Raw genomic sequence first — 19,879 nt, 5'->3', positions numbered from 1 at the left:
CTTTATGAAGAACATCCACGCCGCAGAGTAGCTGATTTTCCCACCCGCAGTTCGCACTGTTTCACTGCTATTGGCGCAGTCTCCAGGAACCCCTGTTCCACTACCTCCCTGAATGGTAGCTTGCCGCGAAGCAGGTGGTCTCCCCCTGGCATGTTTGGCTCCTGAATTTCCACTACTGCCACCACCATGCTGATTTCCAACCGTGCTACCGCCTTGCTGCCTCATAGACAAAGAGCAAATCTCTTCTCCTGATAATGATGAAGCCCCGGCTTCTGCACCCGGCTCCCAATTGCGATCGGCTTCATCATCATCAAAAGATGTGTGCACGTCACTGATGTCCTCCTCATGTTCCACAACAGTGTCTGCCTCAGGACCCTGAACAATTGAAACACCGCCTCCCAAATCACTCTCTGCATCAATACTTGCCCGCCTTGCGGAGCAAAGGACACATGTCTCCTCACATTCTTGGCTGCCCATTAGATGCTGACTGTCCTCTATTACATCATCCTCACTAAATAGTGGAGCTGAACCCAAAGCATGAGATACTTCTTTGCGAGATGGTACAGCATAGGACAAAGGCAATGGGATTACGGGGACTGCTCCCGGGCCATGCCAACTGAGGGTTGTGTCTGAGGAACCCACCGACGCTTGACTGGGGTTGTCATGTCGCCTGTGATGATGGGGATGAGTGTGCAAAACAATTGACGAGGAGAGATGGGTCGACGACACGACCGCTGGGTGTTCACGGGGGCTCAGGCCTATTGCTGCGAATCCTGCTGCCACTCGCCCCAAGTCTGCTGCCAACTCTGCCTGACGTATGTAGGCCTCTGCCCCTTCTCTGTGCACGTCCTGGCTCTTCCCTGCCTGACATACTTAGTGCGTTTATGAGGGTATAGAACAGCAGCAGGCAATTACTTACGGCTGTCCTTTCAAAGTATATAGGCCCTAGACAGAATAACAGTTACTAAATAGTACACTCCTTTGTTGTATGTATGCCCTTTGCAATGATGAGCGCACTGGTATGCGTATTTCTACGCAGAAAAAAAACTTTTATTTTTTTTAATTACACCAGCAGGTGTATACTAATGTGTGGAATAGCACTGAATTTAGCACAGAGACAAAATAACAGGTAGTAAATAGTACACTACTTGGTTCTATGTATGCCCTTTGCAATGATGAGCGCACTGTTAAGCGTATTTATACGCAAAAAAAAAAACTATTTTTTTGTGGTATACACCAGCCAGTGTATACTAATGTGTGGAATAGTACTGAATTTAGCACCAAGACAGAAATACAGTTACTAAATAATACACTAATTGGTTGTATGTATGCCCTTTGCAATGATGAGAGCACTGTTAAGCGTATTTGTACACAGGAAAAAACTTTTTTTTTCCTTTAATACACCGGCAGGTGTTTAACATGTGGTATAGCACTGAATTTAGCACAGAGACAGAAAAAAGGTAGTATATGGTACGCTATTTGCTTGTATTTAGGCCCTTTGCAATGATAAGGCCACTGTTAAGCGTATTTGTACTCAGGAAAAACTTTTTTTTCTTTAATACACCGGCAGGTGTATAACGTGTGGTATAACACCGAATTTAGCACAGAGGCAGAAAAAAAGATAGTATATGGTACGCTATTTGCTTGTATTTAGGCCCTTTGCAATGATAAGGCCACTGTTAAGCGTATTTTTACGCAGGAAAACCTTTTTTTTCTTTAATACACCGGCAGGTATATAACGTGTGGTATAACACTTAATTTAGCACAGAGACAGAAAAAAAGGTAGTATATGGTACGCTATTTGCTTGTATTTAGGCCCTTTGCAATGATAAGGCCACTGTTAAGCGTATTTTTACTCAGGAAAAATTTTATTTTATTTAATACACCGGCAGGTGTATAATGTGTGGTATAACACCGAATTTAGCACAGAGACAGAAAAAAAGGTGGTATATGGTACGCTATTTGCTTGTATTTAGGCCCTTTGCAATGATAAGGCCACTGTAAAGCGTATTTGTACTCAGGAAAAAAATGTTTTTCATTAATACACCGGCAGGTGTATAACGTGTGGTATAACACTGAATTTAGCACAGAGACAGAAAAAAAAGGTGGTATATGGTACGCTATTTGCTTGAATTTAGGCCTTTTGCAATGATAAGGCCACTATTAAGCGTATTTTTACGCAGAAAACCTTTTTTTTCTTTAATACACCGGCAGGTGTATAACGTGTGGCATAACACTGAATTTAGCACAGAGACAGAAAAAAGGTGGTATATGGTACGCTATTTGGTTGTATGTAGGCCCTTTGCAATGATAATGCCACTGAAAAAGCGTATTTGTACTCAGGAAAAACTTTTTTTTCTTTAATACACTGGCAGGTGTATAACGTGTGGTATAACACTTAATTTAGCACAGAGACAGAAAAAAAGGTAGTATATGGTACGCTATTTGCTTGTATTTAGGCCCTTTGCAATGATAAGGCCACTGTTAAGCGTATTTGTACTCAGGAAAAACTTTTTTTTCTTTAATACACCGGCAGGTGTATAACGTGTGGTATAACACTGAATTTAGCACAGAGACAGAGTAACAGATGAAAAATGGTAAAAAGGCACTAAAGTCCACACTAATATGACTTATTTCTGAACAGCAGCAGGACCCAACAGTGCAGCACCACAAAAAAAATTAAAAATCCAGGGATTAAACCCTAAGTTGCACTCTGTCACACAATTCTGAGCAGCAGAAGATTTGTGGAGCAAAAAGAAAAAAAATCAATTGGGCTGAAAAATGAGGAGATAAGATGCTTCAGAAAGTTCAGGCAGCTTGGAGATCTATATGAGGCAGCTCACAGCTATCTGCCCCTCTCTGCTGGAATGCTCAATAACGTGAATAGGAGGTTTAGCTATCAATGATCCTTCTCAGTGTAACAGCACAGCACTCTGCACTCCTGCCATTTCCTAATGCTGATGTGACTAGCAGTTGCAGTGTAACGCTGTGGTATGAGCTATTCACACACAGTCCAGTTCTCTCTATCTCTGAGTGCATAGATGAAATGAAGAGAGGCAAGATGGCCACCGATTATATAGGAGCTGTGACATCACAGGGATCAGTGAACACTGATAGGCTGCATCTCACATGTGGTTCAGGGTCAGCCCGCCTACCTTCATTCCCGCCGCTGTTTCCCGCCCTCCCATAATCCCCTGCCCCATGTACTCACATGTGGATCTGCCATCTTAGGTCGCCAATAGCCTGGAATGCTGTAAAATGGAGTTTAATGAAGCGTTTCGTGCGATAGAATCGCGGCGATATTCGTATTCGTTGCGAATCAAATGTTTCATGAAATTCGTAACGAATTTGGGTTCGTCAACTTCGATTCGCTCATTTCTAGTCACATCACATGCTAAAAACTTTTAATGTGGCCCTTGTACATAACTTTTCAAGTAGAATCAACGAAAACCCTATTTTTGGCATTTTTAAGTTTTTTTCCCGATTAATCAATGGAATAATCGACCAACTAATCGATTTAAAAATAATCATTAGCTGCAGCCCTAATGAGGAATCTACTGACAGCTGGCTTACAGTTATATCGTCAGACTCCTCCTCCTGAGCAGACCTTGAATGAGTAAACCAGTCCACTAGGGCTGTACTATCCTGTCAAACAACACAACCTCTGGCAGACAGTGAGAACTTTGGACAGCTGACACGGCTGCTACTACCACCAGGTATTTGGCTGCTGCTATCTCTACTGGCTCTGGTCCTGTCACTAGAACTGCCACCAACATTCTTACTGGCAGAGGACATGGCAGGGGTTTACTTTTCTCTACTCTGTCCAACAATTCCTTTTCCAGAAATATTGCTTTGGGGTGATTTTTTACTCACCTAATAGTCAGCTTTAATTTTGAAAGTTTTGAACTGCATTGTTACCTTACAACCAGGTCAATGCAATGTGTGTTCGATTAAATCATTAGGGCTAATGTGCATTATATGAAGGCAGATACCAAGGGGTCAGGCTAGAGACAGAATCAGGAAACAGGTTATAGTAAGTAACACAGAAGATCTGAACAGCAGCAGAACCTTCGCAAGTAGACAAGCTACACTATTGCTCAGGCACCAAAGGTAGGGGGAAGTGCCCTTAACTAGGTGGTGCCTGGCAGAGATTGGAGGGGGGGTCGAATGCAAATGGAACGAAAGAGACAGCACGCATGTGGCCCTTACGGAGTGTGTCTGAGGCTGTCGCCACCTGTGACAACGTAGGGGAACAAATCTGGAGCCTGTAACGAAGGGGAGCCCGGTGTGCAGTTCGGCTGAGGTACGCAGTGGGATTTGCTGCATGCTGGCGGCTGCCAACCACCAGTGTTACACCAAGGTTAAAAGCAAGATTGGAGTTCTCTAAAGTGCACAATGTGCCTTGATGTATCTATTACCACTGAAGTATTGTCAGGGTCCGAACTAGCGGCTGGTGAAGACACTGGAGGTGAATCCTCTGTGCCAGAGAGGTGATGACGCGGGCCGTACTGGGGAATCGGTTCTAAGCAGTTACTGGTGTTCACCAGAGCCCGCCGCAAAGCAGGATGGACTTGCTGCGGCAGTAACTACCAGGTCATGTTCCCCAGTAGCGACTCGACCTCTCTGGCAGCTGAGACTGGCGCGGTACACAAGGACTAGACAGAGGCGAGGTCAGATGTAGCAGAAGGTCAGGGCAGGCAGCGAGGTTCGTAGTCAGGGGCAACAGCAGAAGGTCTGGGTACACAGGCTTGGGACACACTATAACGTTTCTCGGGGCACAAGGCAACAAGATTCGGCAAGGAGAGGAAGGGGAAGTGGGTTTTTATATGTTAGGGAGTGATTGGAAGTGATTGGGCCAGGCACCAATTAGTGGTGCACTGGCCCTTTAAATTTAAGCAAGCTGGCGCGCGCGCCCTAGGGAGCGGGGCCGTGCGCGCCGGGAGGAAGCAGACGGGGGCGAGAGGTGAGTGACAATCTTTGAAGTGAGGATTTCTTTAACCGAGAAGATGTCAGAGGAGCCCGAGACAGGAGCAGGAACGGTGACCTTGGGGGAAAAGCGGTTAAGAATGAGAGGCTTGAGAAGGGAAACATGAAAGGAGTTAGGAATACGAAGAGAAGGAGGAAGATGGAGCTTGTAAGAGACAGGGTTGATTTGACTTTTGACCCTAAATGGCCTGAGGTAACGTGGACCCAGCTTGTAGCTAGGGACACGGAACCGAATATTTTTGGCAGACAGGCACACTTTGTCACCAGGGGCAAAGACAGGAGGAATTCTTCTCTTCTTGTCCGCATGTTTCTTCATACGAGAGGAGGCCAGCGACTTTTGAGTCTCCTTCCAAATAGAGGAAAAGTCCCGGGTCAAATCATCTACGACAGGAACTCCAGATGAAGTGGGGATGGGGAGGGGGGGGGGAAGCAGGTGACGGCCGTACACCACAAAGAATGGAGACTTGGCGGAAGACTCAGAGTCTTTGAAATTGTACGAGAATTCGGCCCAGGGTAACAGGTCAACCCAATCATCTTGGCGGGAGGAGACAAAATTTTGCAGGTAGTCACCAAGGATCTGGTTTACTCTCTCCACTTGTCCATTAGATTGCGGGTGGTAGGCGGAGGAAAAATTCTATTTAATCTTTAATTGGGTGCAGAGTGCTCTCCAGAATTTTGAGATGAATTGAACGCCTCTATCGGAGACGATATGCGTAGGCAGTCCGTGGAAACGAAAAATGTGCAAAAAAAATTGCTTCGCCAATTGTGGCGCAGAAGGAAGGCCAGGGAGTGGAACGAAATGAGCCATTTTGGAGAATCGATCAACGACCACCCAAATGACAGTGTTGCCATGGGATACAGGAAGGTCAGTGACGAAGTCCATCGCTATGTGTGACCAAGGCTGTTCGGGTACTGGCAGAGGAAGAAGATGACCCGCGGGCCCTGGCGAGGAGTTTTATCACGTGCGCAGACAGTACAGGAGCGTACGAAGTCAGTCACATCTTTTTCAAATGAAGGCCATCAATAGTGTCTGACTGAGTGGATTTCTTGATTCCAGCGTGACCCGCCAAGTGGGAGGAGTGACCCCATTTGAGAGTCCGGAGGAGAAGACGTGGGGGGACAAAGGTCTTTCCTGGAGGAACTGGCGCCAGAGAAGCAGGAGCAGCAGAGATCAGACACTCAGGGGGAATGATGTGTTGTTGAGAGGTTTCTGCCTCCGTGGCATCAGTGGAACGAGATAGGGCATCCGCCCTGACATTCTTGTCTGCAGGACGAAAATGTATCTGGAAATTGAAGCCGGCGAACAACAATGACCACCTGGCCTGGCGAGGATTTAAGCACTGGGGGGACTGTAGGTATGACAGATTTTTGTGGTCAGTGTAAATGGTGATCGGGTGGAGGGATCCTTCCAGGAGATGCCTCCACTCCTCAAGTGCCATTTTAATGGCCAGCAATTCTCGGTCACCAATAGCGTAATTTTTTTCCGGAGGAGAAAATGTTTTAGAGAAAAAAACGCAAGTGTCCTTTTTTCCTTTAGCGTTTTTCTGAAGAAGAACCGCCTTGGCTCCTACTGAAGAGGCGTCCACCTCAAGGAAGAATGGCTTCAGAGGATCAGGCCTAGTCAAGACTGGTGCGGAGGCGAAGGCGGCCTTAAGGCGAGTAAAAGCTTCTTCCGCTTGGGGAGGCCAGGATCTCAGATTCGCATCTTTCTTGGTCAGAGCCACAATGGGAGCCACGATAGTGGAGAAGTGGGGGATAAACTGACGGTAGTAATTAGCGAATCCGAGGAAGCGCTGGATAGAGAGAAGTCCGTAGGGGCGTGGCCAATCCAAGACTGCGGAGAGCTTATCGGGGTCCATTTGAAGACCCTGTCCTGGGGAATCGGTTCTAAGCAGTTACTGGTGTTCACCAGAGCCCGCCGCAAAGCAGGATGGACTTGCTGCGGCAGTAACTACCAGGTCGTGTTCCCCAGTAGCGACTCGACCTCTCTGGCAGCTCAGACTGGTGCGGTACACAAGGACTAGAAAGAGGCACAAGGCAACAAGATCCGGCAAGGAGAGGAAGGGGAAGTGGGTTTTTATATGTTAGGGAGTGATTGGAAGTGATTGGGCCAGGCACCAATTAGTGGTGCACTGGCCATTTAAATTTAAGCAAGTCAGCGCGCGCGCCCTAGGGAGCGGGGCCGCGCGTGCTGGGAGGAAGCAAACGGGGGCGAGAGGTGAGTGAGATGGGGCGCGATCCGAGGGCGGGCACGAGCCGTGCCTCGGATTGCGTCCCCTCCGGGGGCCAGGGAGCAGCGCTCGCGGTCAGCGATGCCGACCGGAGCGCTGCAGACAGAGGCACGCCGTGAGTGCTCCGGGGAGGCAGCGGGACCTGGAGCGCTCGGCGTGACAAGTATCTATTGCAAGATGAATAATGCACTGGAAGATGTGAGTATGTTGCCAATCTGAAATCTCACATGGAGATCTGGAGAAGCAAAATGCAAAACTGAGGACTATTGACAATCTTGAAAAGAGCATACTGCTTGTAGAGCAAGAAGTTAGTGTGGTAGACAAGGGGGAATTAAGGAGCTGGGTTAAAGGGCTTATCCGGGAATAGAAAAACAGAGATAATGTCTTTCAAAAAACGCTTCCTGGCTGTCTCCAGGTTAGATGTGGTTCTGCAGCTCAATTCTTTTGAAGGGAATGGAGCCAAGTTGTGAAACCACACACAACCTGGAGGCAGATATGGAGCTGTTTTTGAATCAAATTAGCTCTGTTTTTCTATTCCTGGATAACCCCTTTAATGTAGTAAGAGGGACTGAAAAGGGTGCATAGAAAAGGAAGGCCATTTCTGCTTCTGATCTCCCAAGCAGAATGCCAAGCTGGGTTATGATGTTAGGGCCTCAGTATCAGAATTTCAACCATAGCGTATACTAGTCCAACTAGTAATGTGGGGGATGGTAATCAGACAGCTAATGGTTGTACAGCATTCTATAATCAGGAAGATGGATAGAATAACTTGTTTCCCTGGTGCCAAGGTTTGGTATGTGGTGGAAAGGGTTGACACACTACTTGGGTAAACACATTACTTGGGTAGACACATTACTTGGGAGCTGGGATTGAGCTAGCTGTCAAGGTCCATGTGGGAACCAAGAACAGTGGGATACCTTATTGATCTGTACTGGGACCAATATTGTTTAATATCTTCATTAGTGATATTACAGAAGGTCTCGATGGTAAGGTATGTCTTTTTGCTGATGACACAAAGATATGTAACAGAGTTGATGTTCCTGGAGGGATCCGCCAAATGGAAAAGGATTTAGGCAAACTAGAAGAATGGTCAGAACTCTGGCAACTGAAATTTAATGTGGATAAGTGCAAGATAATGCACCTGGGGCGTAAAAACCCTCAGGCAGAATATAGATTATTTGACACAGCCCTGAACTCAGTATCTGAGGAGAGGGATTTAGGAGTAATTATTTCAGAAGACTTAAAGGTAGGAAGACAATGTAATAGAGCAACAGGAAACGCTAGCAGAATGCTTGGATGTATAGGGAGAGGTATAAGCAGTAGAAAGAGAGAAGTGCTCATGCCGCTGTACAGAACACTAAATATATACCAAAGGGGAACAAATATAAACGATTGAAACTAAATCCTACATGGCTGACACATGATGTTAAAAGAGCAATAAACAGCAAAAAAATAGCCTTCAAAAAATACAAATCTGATGGGTCAGCGATAACATTTAAACAGTACAAGGAGCTTAATAAAATCTGTAAAAATGTAATAAAAACAGCAAAAATTCAAAATGAGAGACAGGTGGCCAAAGAAAGCAAAACTAATCCTAAATATTTTTTTAGATATATAAATGCAAAAAAACCAAGGACAGAGCATGTAGGACCCCTTAACAATGATAATGGGGAGGTTGTCACAGGCGATCAAGAGAAGGCGGAGCTACTGAATGGGTTCTTTAGTTCTGTATACACTATGGAAGAAGGAGCTGACATTGGCCAGGTCAGTGCTGGTAACACATCATGTAATGTACTGAACTGGCTTAATGTAGAGATGGTACAAGGTAAGTTAAGTGATATAAATGTAAGCAAATCCCCAGGACCGGATGGACTACACCCAAGAGTTCTTAGAGAGGTAAGTTCAGTAATATCTGTACCCCTGTTCATGATATTTAGAGATTCTCTGGTGTCTGGTATTGTGCCAAGGGACTGGCGCAAGGCGAATGTGGTGCCAATCTTCAAAAAGGGCTCTAGGTCTTCCCCAGGAAACTATAGACCGGTAAGTTTAACGTGCATTGTGGGTAAATTGTTTGAAGGACTTATAAGGGATTACATACAGGAATACATAGGGGATAATTGTATTATAAGTGATAGCCAGCATGGGTTTACTAAGGATAGAAGTTGTCAAACCAATCTAATTTGCTTTTATGAAGAGGTGAGTAGAAGCCTTGACAGAGGAATGGCTGTGGATATAGTGTTTCTGGATTTTGCTAAAGCATTTGATACTGTCCCTCATAGACGTCTGACAGGTAAGTTAAGGTCTTTGGGTTTGGAAATTTTAGTTTGTAACTGGATTGAACACTGGCTCATGGATCGTACCCAGAGAGTGGTGGTCAATGATTCGTACTCTGATTGGTCCCCGGTTATTAGTGGTGTACCCCAAGGTTCAGTACTGGGACCGCTGTTGTTTAATTTATTTATCAATGATATAGAGGATGGTATTAACAGCTCTGTTTCTATCTTTGCAGATGACACCAAGCTTTGTAGCACGGTACAGTCTATAGAGGATGTGCATAAGTTACAAGATGACTTGGATAGACTAAGTGTCTGGGCATCCACTTGGCAAATGAGGTTCAATGTGGATAAATGTAAAGTTATGCATCTGGGTACTAATAACCTGCATGCATCGTATGTCTTAGGGGGGATTAAACTGGCAGAGTCACTGGTAGAGAAGGATCTGGGTGTACTTGTAGATCAAAGACTACAGAATAGCATGCAATGTCAGGCTGCTGCTTCCAAAGCCGGCAGGATATTGTCATGTATCAAAAGAGGCATGGACTCAAGGGACAGGGACATAATACTCCCCCTTTATAAAGCATTGGTACGGCCTCACCTGGAATATGCTGTTCAGTTTTGGTCACCTGTCCATAAAAGGGACACTGCGGAGTTGGAAAGGGTGCAGAGACGCGCGACTAAACTAATATGGGGCTTGGAACATCTTAGCTATGAGGAGCGATTAAAGGAGTTACAATTGTTTAGTCTTGAGAAGAGACGTTTAAGGGGGGATATGATAAACGTATATAAGTATATTAATGGCCCATACAAAAAATATGGAGAAAAACTGTTCCAGGTTAAACCCCCCCAAAGGACGAGGGGGCACTCCCTCCGTCTGGAGAAAAAAAAGTTTAGTCTCAAGGGGCGACACGCCTTCTTTACCGTGAGGACTGTGAATTTATGGAACGGTCTACCTCAGGAGCTGGTCACAGCAGGAACAATTAACAGCTTTAAAACAGGATTAGATACATTCCTGGAACAAAATAAGATTAATGCTTATGAAGAAATATAAAATCTCATCCCTTCCCCAATATCGCGCCACACCCCTACCCCTTAATTCCCTGGTTGAACTTGATGGACATATGTCTTTTTTCGACCGTACTAACTATGTAACTATGTAACTATGTAACACTGGTGAGACCTCACTTGGAGTATTGTGCGCAGTACTGGAGCCCGTATCTCCAGAAGGATATAGATAGATATATCCACTACTCTCTCAGTAAAGTAATATCAGGAATATCAGGAAGTATTACTTTACTGAGAGAGTAGTGGATGCATGGAATAGCCTTCCTGCAGAAGTGGTCGCTGCAAATACAGTGAGTTTAAGCATGTATGGGATAAGCATAAGGCTATCCTTCATATAAGATAGGGCCAGGGACTATTCATAGTATTCAGATTATTGGGCAGACTAGATGGGCCAAATGGTTCTTATCTGCCGACACATTCTATGTTTCTATGTTTCTATCTAACAGAATTCATGGTAGGTAGACAGCCCTAAATAATAATTTTAACCCCTTAAGGACTCATTTTTGCATTTTCGTTTTTTTCCTCTTTACCTTTTAAAAATCATAACCCTTTCAATTTTCCACCTAAAAATCCATTTTATGGCTTATTTTTTGCTTCACCAATTCTACTTTGCAGTGACATTAGTCATCTTACCCAAAAATGCATGGTGAAACGGAAAAAAAAAATCATTGTGCGACAAAATTGAAGAAAAAACGCCATTTTGTAAATTTGGGGGCTTCCTTTTCTACACAGTGCATTTTTTGGTAAAAATTACACCTTATCTTTATTCTGTAGGTCCATACAGTTAAAATGATACCCTACTTATGTAGGTTTGATTTTATTGTATTTCTGAAAAAAAATCATAACTACCTGCAGGAAAATGTATACGTTTAAAAATGTCCTCTTCTGACCCCTATAACTCAAAAATTTTCCGCATACAGGGCAGTTTGAGGGCTCATTTTTTGTGCCATGATCTGACGTTTTTAACGGTACCATTTTTGTTTTGATTGGACTTTTTGATCGCTTTTTATTCATTTTTTAATGGTATAAAAAGTGACCAAAAATATGATATTTTAGACTTTATTTTACCTGTATGCCATTGACCATGTGGTTTACTGAATGATATATTTTTATAGTTTGGACATTTCTGCACGCGGCGATACCACATATGTTTATTCTTATTTTTATATACACAGTTTTTTTTTTTTTATGGGAAAAGGGGGGTGATTCAAACTTTTATTAGGGAAGGGGTTAAATCACATTTATTAACACTTTTTTTTTCACTTTTTTTTGCAGTATTTTAGCTCCCATAGGGAGTCACCGCCGCGACTGAGCTGCTGGGATACTTTCAGTTTCACTTCAGACATGGCGGTCAACTTTGATTGCAGTGTCTGAAGGGTTAATACAGGGCATCACCGTAATCGGTGATGTCCTGTATTAGTCGTGGGTCCCGGCCGCCGGGACCGACCCGATATGACGCGGGGTCACCGTGTGACCCCGCGTTATATCTTGGGAGCCGGTGCAGGAGATTGGATTCTCTGAAATACTGCCTGGGCCAGGCGCATTGCAGGGAAAACAGCAGGAGCTAAGGAAGTTAAATGCATGGCTTAAAGGGTTCTTCACCCCTAGACATCTTATTCCCTATCCCCTTTTTTTATCCCCTTATCCCCTTGTTAATGAGAAATTAGCTCTGTTTTTATGATACTGAATACCCACATTAACCCCTAGAGGACGCAGGGCGTACAGGTATGCCCTGTGCGCCTGAGATGCACCAGGATGTAGTTGTATGCCCTGAGTCCCGCTGTGGCTATGACATGAGTGAATAAATAGAACATGTCAGTTTTACCATAAAGTGCACTGCGTAAAAAAAAAAAAAGTTGCAAAATTTCCCACCATAAACAATAATTCTTGGTAGATTTTATTGTAAAATGGGTCTGTAGCTGAAATTTTTTTAGTGTTATTTCCTGTGTCATCAAAGGGTTAAAGGGTTATTAACTTTAAACATTTTTTTTTTTTTTACATATTTTCGCTATATAAGTCAATGTTTTAAAAAATTTGGATCTGTCAGCTTTCTGGGGAGCTGAGAGCAATGCCACACACTAACACAGCTTACAACTAGATAACACTATGGGGGATATTTATCAAAGTTGTCTATGTCCCGCATCAATATAGACCAAACTACAGAGGGTTAGTCTGGTCTATTGTGCACCTAATTTATCAAATGGCGCACAGCTCTTGATAAATTGTGTGCACAGACTGCATGATCTATGCTATAGTCTATATTTAAACCTGCTCCAACATGGTCTGACATTTCGGCGTACTTTCAGCCTATGCGACTTGTCGCTGAAAAGTCGCTTTTGATAAATTCAGCACCAATGCATTTTCCAATGCATTTCAGTCTAAAATAGACTTGCATGCATCATGTTCTAAAAATCCTCTAGAGCAAAAGTCGCAGAAAAGTCGCACATATTTAGACTGCGACTTTCTGTGCGACAAATTTAGACAAGAAAAACCAGTCTAAATCCTTTGATAAATCTCCCCCTATATCTCAAGAGTGAAACCCGGTGTGAATAATATATATATATTTTTTTATGATAACCATTTAAGTGCCTATGTAAAGCTCTGTTCACACGCCAGAATTTCTGCATAGAATTCTGAATGAAAATTCTGCAGAAATATGTTGCCAATACATTTCTATTCTTTCTTATTTACACAGCAGAATTTTCCATTGAAGTGAATTCATGCAGAAGTTTCATGCGGAATTCTATGCAGAAATTCTGCCATGTGAACAGTGAAGGGATGTGTTATTAGAAGTACTATGGTAATGGGAGGCTATTAGTTGTGATATGGTAAGAAAGGAAGGCTGAGTTAACTTGCCGGAAGGAGCTGCCTTAGGGACTGTAATCCTAATACAGGGCACATGCATAGAGGAGAATCTGCCAGTGCTAGAGTAAGTGGCTGCACTTTTTTGACCTTTTCCCTTCCATGTAAAATGCATTAGTATATCCGATTCTGATCTCTTTTTCTGATGTAAACCTCATGTAAGCTGTGCTTCCAGATCATTACTGTCAGTCTTAATAGTATAGAAACAGGTAACAGTTATCCCCTGCAGCCATGTTTATATATATATATATATATATATATATATATATATATATATATATATATATATATATATATATATATATATATAAGCATTTCTTACTTTCTTTTTATTTTAACATTCTCCTTGTTTGTTGGTTTCAAAATATTGTGATACCTCTTTGACAAGACCAGTCAGTACTGCAATTAAAATAGGTCTTTTATGGGGGGTGGATGTCTTAATAATATGGTCTAGATAAGGAGGGGGTCTTCTCATGCACCTTGCCTGATGAAGGGTCTGTTACGGACCAGAAACACGTTGCTATAGTGCGAATAAATCTGATCTTAGGACAATAATTGTGTGTCTGCACCATTTCTTTTGCTGGATCAGTGCCTGGAAGCTTGAATTTTGTTCATTTTCTGAGCAAAGAGAAAATGAGTCACGGTAGTCTTTCATAACATACTGTCGTTACACCCCCGTTTGCCCGTATCATGTCTGTTGTTAGTGTCATTACCTAATAAAAGTTAAAGGGGTACTCCGCTGCCTGTTGTCGGAAGCTCCGCTCCCCAGCGTCCGGAAGTTTATTGTTCCGGACGCTGTGTGCGGGCTTCCGTGTTCAGGGCTTCCCCTCGTGACGTCACGCCCGCCCCCCTCAACGAAAGTCTATGGGAAGGGGGTGTGACGGCCATCGCGCCCCCTTCGCATAGACTTTCGCTGAGGGGGCGGGGTGTGACGTCACGAGGGGAAGCCCCGAACACGGAAGCCCGCACACAGTGTCCGGAACAATAAACTTCCGGACGCTGCGAGCGGAGCTTCCGACACAGGGCAGCGGAGTACCCCTTTAATGGAAGCAAGCACCTGGATGGTGAGTGCCCTCGTTATTTCTTGGATGTGAGTGAATATTATTGATGGACTTTGAGCATCACTGTGTATTGAGAGATATATATATATATTAGTGTTCCCTCAAGTTACAATATTAATCGGTTCTGGGACGACCATTGTATGTTGAAACCATTGTATGTTGAGACCAGAACTCTATGGAAACCTGGTAATTGGTTCTAAAGGCACCAAAATGTCATCCAAAAATAGGAAAAAGTGAGAATTAAAGAAAAATAAGTAGATAACTAATATAGATAAAGCAAATCCTTATATATAAAAGTAAGAAAGATCTGCTGGAAGCTGTAAATCACAATCTATGTCAGTGTTTCCCAAGCAGTGAGCCTCCAGCTGTTGCAAAACTACAACTCCCATCATGCCCCGACAGCCAAATGTAGAGGACAGGAGCTTCTTCAGGGTCCTGTATAGTACACACAATGAGGGACATTTATCAATGTTTGCTTATGTATTCTTTTTTTTTTAGTAATTTTTACCTTACATTTTTTTTGCTTATGTGTGACTTCTTTATCAACTGCTTTCAGCCTGTTGATAATTTTCTTTCACGTAAGCAATTTTTCCTTTTTTACTTTAGTAGTAGCTTTTTCTGCTCCATGTTTGAGCTGGAGTAAATTTAGTAAATTTTTAACGCTGTTGCGACTTTTTTTTGCGCAGTTGCGACTGTCGCAGTTAATAAATACCTGACTACCCGTAGTCCATTTTAAAATTATTACCGTATATACTCGAGTATAAGCCGAGTTTTTCAGCACGATTTTTCGTGCTGAAAACACCCCCCTCGGCTTATACTCGAGTGAACTCCCCCACCCGCAGTGGTCTTCAACCTGCGGACCTCCAGAGGTTTCAAAACTACAACTCCCAGCAAGCCCGGGCAGCCATCGGCTGTCCGGGCTTGCTGGGAGTTGTAGTTTTGAAACCTCCGGAGGTCCGCAGGTTGAAGACCACTGCGGCCTTCAACATCATCCAGCCCCCTCTCACCCTCTTTAGTTCTGAGTACTCACCTCCGCTCGGCGCTGGTCTGGTCCTGCAGGACTGTCCGGTGAGGAGGTGGTCCGGTGGGATACTGGTTCCGGGCTGCTATCTTCACCGGGGAGGCCTCTTCTAAGCGCTTCGGGCCCGGCCTCAGAATAGTCACGTTGCCGTGACAACGACGCAGAGGTGCGTTCATTGCCAACGTACTTCTGCGTCATTGTCAAGGCAACGCCTCTATTCCGGGCCGGAAGCGCGGAGAAGAGGCGCCCCCGGTGAAGATAGCAGCCCGGACCACCTCCTCACCGGACGACCGCCTCACCGGACAGCCCTGCAGGACCGGACCAGCGCCGAGCGGAGGTGAGTACTCAGAACTAAAGGGGGTGAGAGGGGGCTGGATGATGTTGAAGGCCGCAGTGGTCTTCAACCTGCGGACCTCCGGAGGTTTCAAAACTACAACTCCCAGCAAGCCCGGACAGCCGATGGCTGCCCGGGCTTGCTGGGAGTTGTAGTTTTGAAACCTCTGGAGGTCCGCAGGTTGAAGACCACTGAGGGCGAATGATGAGAAGAGGATGATGAAGGGGGGGTGTGGGGATGATGAAGGGGGGTGGGGATGATGATGAAGGGGGGGGGTGTGGGATGATAAGGGGATGATGAAGGGGGGATGTGCGGGATGATAAGGGGATGATGAAGGGGGGATGTGTGGGATGATGACAAGGGGATGATGAAGGGGGGATGTGTGGGATGATAAGGGGATGATGAAGGGGGGATGTGTGGGATGATGACAAGGGGATGATGAAGGGGGGATGTGTGGGATGATGAAGGGGGGATGTGTGGGATGATGACAAGGGGATGATGATGAGGATGTTAATGACGGGTCTGGATGATGACAGGGGGGATGAGGTATTTCCCACCCTAGGCTTATACTCGAGTCAATAACTTTTCCTGGGATTTTGGGTTGAAATTAGGGGTCTCGGCTTATACTCGGGTCGGCTTATACTCGAGTATATACGGTACTACATAGTTAATTTTTGGAAAACTTGCTTTTCTCGCTTTCCAGTCAAAATGTTGCACGAAAAATCGCGTAGTCGCAGTTGCGACAATTTTGCGACAATTATAGTAAAGAAAACCTGACTAAACCCGTTGATAAATGTCCTAATAAAGTAACATGGAGTCGCCTTCACCTGGTGTCCAAAGGAGCAGCTAACCCTGGTACAGGTAAAGTGTACAGAACATGTTGTACCTCCCTGTACTGTAGGGGCGCTATCAGACATCAGTCAGTGCATACACTTCAGTAATACAGGCGTTTTACCAGTAAATTGCCCATTCTGATTGATCAGTTCTTCTGCCCATTGACACGTTTCAAAGATCTGGACTGTCCGGAACATTGTATGTTGAGTCTGGTTTCAACTTACAATGGTCCAGAAAAGACCATTGTAAGTTGAAACTATTGTATGTTGAGACCATTGTAGGTTGAGGGATCACTGTATAACAATGTGTCCTATAGCTACAGGAGCAGCTGTCTAGGAGGGACTTTTGGCAGCCAAAAGGCTATGTTCACACAATGGAATTTCCGCAGAAGAATTCCGCTTGGACATTCCACTGCAGCTTGATTTCAATGGGATTCTGCTGCACTGTGCACATGGCAGAATTTTCTCTGTAGATGTTTCAGCCGCCAAAATCCCAATTCTGGAGTCTGCAGAAAGAATAGACATGTCTACTTTTTCTGAGGAGTCTGCGCAGAAATTTTCTGTTCGGACATTCCATCGTCTGAACATAGCCAAGAGTGGTTGTTGGGATTGGTTGCAGTGGAAAGGTTTTCCTCTTGCTATTGGGTTCATTATAATATACTGTAGGTTACCCTTTGGTTTACCTTAAAAATCTCCAGCAATTTGTAAATATTTTACTTAACCCCTTAAGGACCCTGCATCATATCACGGCGGGCCCGGCGTCATTGTGAAGCCGAGACCCGCCTCTAATAGCGCGCGGCACTGATCGCGTTGCCGCGTGCTATTAACCCTTTAGCTGCGTACCCAAAGCTGAGCCACGCGGCTAAAAGTGAAAGTAAAAAGTGCCGGTTAGCTCAGGGAGCTGTTCGGGATCGCCGCGGTATAATCGCGGCATCCCGAACAGCTGTACAACAGGAGGAAGGTCTCTTACCTTCCTTCCTGCAGTCCGATCACCGATTGAATGCTTCAAGCCTGAGATCCAGGCTTGAGCAATCAATCGCCGAAAACCCTGATCAATGCATCCCTATGGAGATGCATTGAACACAGTTAAAGATCAGTAAATGCAATGTTATAGCCCCCCATTGGTTCTATAATATTGCAAAAGAAAAGTGTAAAAAAAAAAAAACATTAACCCTTTGAATTATCCCTTCCCCTAATAAAAGTTTGAATCACCCGGCATTTCCAATAATAAAAAAAAAAAACAGTGTAAATAAAAACAAAAATAAACATATGGGGTATCGCCGCGTGCGGAAATGCACGGTCAATGGCGTACGCGCAAAAAAATTCCAAAGTCCAAAATAGCGTATTTTTGGTCACTTTTTTATATCATGAAAAGATGAATAAAAAGCGATCAAAAAGTCAGTTCAAATCAAAAATGGTACCGACAAAAACTTCAGATCACGGCGCAAAAAATGAACCCTCATAGCGCCCTGAACATGGAAAAATAAAACAGTTGTAGGGGTCAGAAGATGACAATTTTAAACGTATACATTTTCCTGCATGTAGTTATGATTTTTTTCTGAAGCAATACAAAATCAAACCTATAAAAGTAGGGTATCATAATAATAGGGTATCAAGGACCTAGAGAATAAAGATAAGGTGTCATTTTTACCGAAAAATGTACTACGTAGAAACGGAAGCCCCCAAAAGTTACGAAATGGCTGTATTTTTTCAATTTTGTCGCACAATGATTTTTTTCCCATTTTGCCGTAGATTTTTGGGTAAAATGACTGATATTACAAAGTAGAATTAGTAGCGCAAAAAATAAGCCATAATACAGATTTTTAGGTGCAAAATTTTAAGAGTTATGATTTTTTTAAAGGTAAGGAGGAAAAGACGAAAGAGCAAAAACCTGAAAAACGCCCGGTCCTTAAGGGGTTAAACCCCTTAAGGACAGAGCGTTTTTCCACTTTAGTTTTTTCCTCCTTGCCTTTTAAAAATCATAACCCTTTCAATTTTGCACCTACAGACCCATATGATGGCTTATTTTTTTGCGCCACCAATTGTACTTTGTAATGACATCAGTCATTTTACCAAGCAATCTACTGCAAAACAATAAAAAATATTTGTGGGACAAAATTGAGAGAAAAAAAAAAACATTTTGTAATTTTGGGGGCTTCCGTTTCTATGCAGTGCACTTTTCGGTAAAAATGAAACCTTATCTTTATTCTGTAGGTCCATACGATTAAAATGATACCCTACTTATATAGATTTGATTTTGTTTTACTTCTGGAAAAAAATCATAACTACATTCACGAAAATGTATATGTTTAAAATTGTCCTCTTCTGACCCCCTCTAACTTTTTTTTTTTTTAAATTTTCCACATACAGGGATGTACAAGGGCTCCTTTTTTGCGTCATGATCTGAAGTATTTATCGGTACCATTTATGTTTTTGATAATTTTTTTTTATGGTATAAAAAGTGACCAAAAATACACCATTTTGGACTTTGGATTTTTTTTATTTGTACGCCATTGACCGTGCGGTTTCATTAACAATATATTTTTATAGTTGGGACATTTACACATGCAATACCACATACAGTCATGACCATAAATGTTGGCACCCCTGAAATTTTTTCTAGAAAATTAAGTATTTCTCACAGAAAAGGATTGCAGTAACACATGTTTTGCTATACACATGTTTATTCCATTTGTTTGTATTGGAATAAAACTCCAAAAATGGGCTGCACAAAATTATTGCCACCCTTAAAGGAGTAGTCCAGTGGTGACCCAGTGGTGAGCAACTTATCCCCTATCCTAAGGATAGGGGATAAGTTTTGAGATCGCGGGGGGTCCGACCGCTGGGGCCCCCTGCGATCTCCTGTACGGAGCCCCGACAGCCCGCGGGAAGGGGGCGTGTCGACCTCCGCACGAAGCGGCGGCCAACACGCCCCCTCAATACAACTCTATGGCAGAGCCGAAGCGCTGCCTTCGGCAATCTCCGGCTCTGCCATAGAGATGTATTGAGGGGGCGTGTCGGCCGCCGCTTCGTGCGGAGGTCGACACCCGCTATCTGGCCGGAGAGCCTGGCCCCCGTACAGAGAGATCGCAGGGGGCCCCAGTGGTCGGACCCCTCGCGATCTCAAACGTATCCCCTATCCTTAGGATAGGGGATAAGTTTTTCACCACTGGACTACCCCTTTAACTTAACCCCTTAAGGACCAAACCT

The 19,879-nt window shown here is 44.0% G+C and overlaps 1 protein-coding gene across 4 annotated transcripts in view; it reads left to right on the top strand.

Annotated features, from left to right (window-relative positions):
- Positions 1-13,414: 13,414 nt before the first annotated feature.
- The window catches only part of MPV17L (MPV17 mitochondrial inner membrane protein like), a 210,876-nt gene continuing 204,411 nt past the window's right edge, over positions 13,415-19,879 (top strand). Inside the window, exon 1 of one of the 4 annotated variants that reach the window (XM_056542831.1) lies at positions 13,415-13,487. The gene's annotated coding sequence lies outside the window, so the exon portion shown is untranslated. The remainder of the gene's footprint in view (positions 13,488-19,879) is intronic. The other 3 variants (XM_056542830.1, XM_056542833.1, XM_056542832.1) reach the window with 3 other exon arrangements.

The sequence above is a fragment of the Hyla sarda genome, chromosome 10 (assembly GCF_029499605.1).
Source record: "Hyla sarda isolate aHylSar1 chromosome 10, aHylSar1.hap1, whole genome shotgun sequence".
NCBI classification, from domain to species: Eukaryota; Metazoa; Chordata; class Amphibia; order Anura; family Hylidae; genus Hyla; species Hyla sarda.
This window is presented reverse-complemented; position numbering and strand designations above follow the sequence as displayed.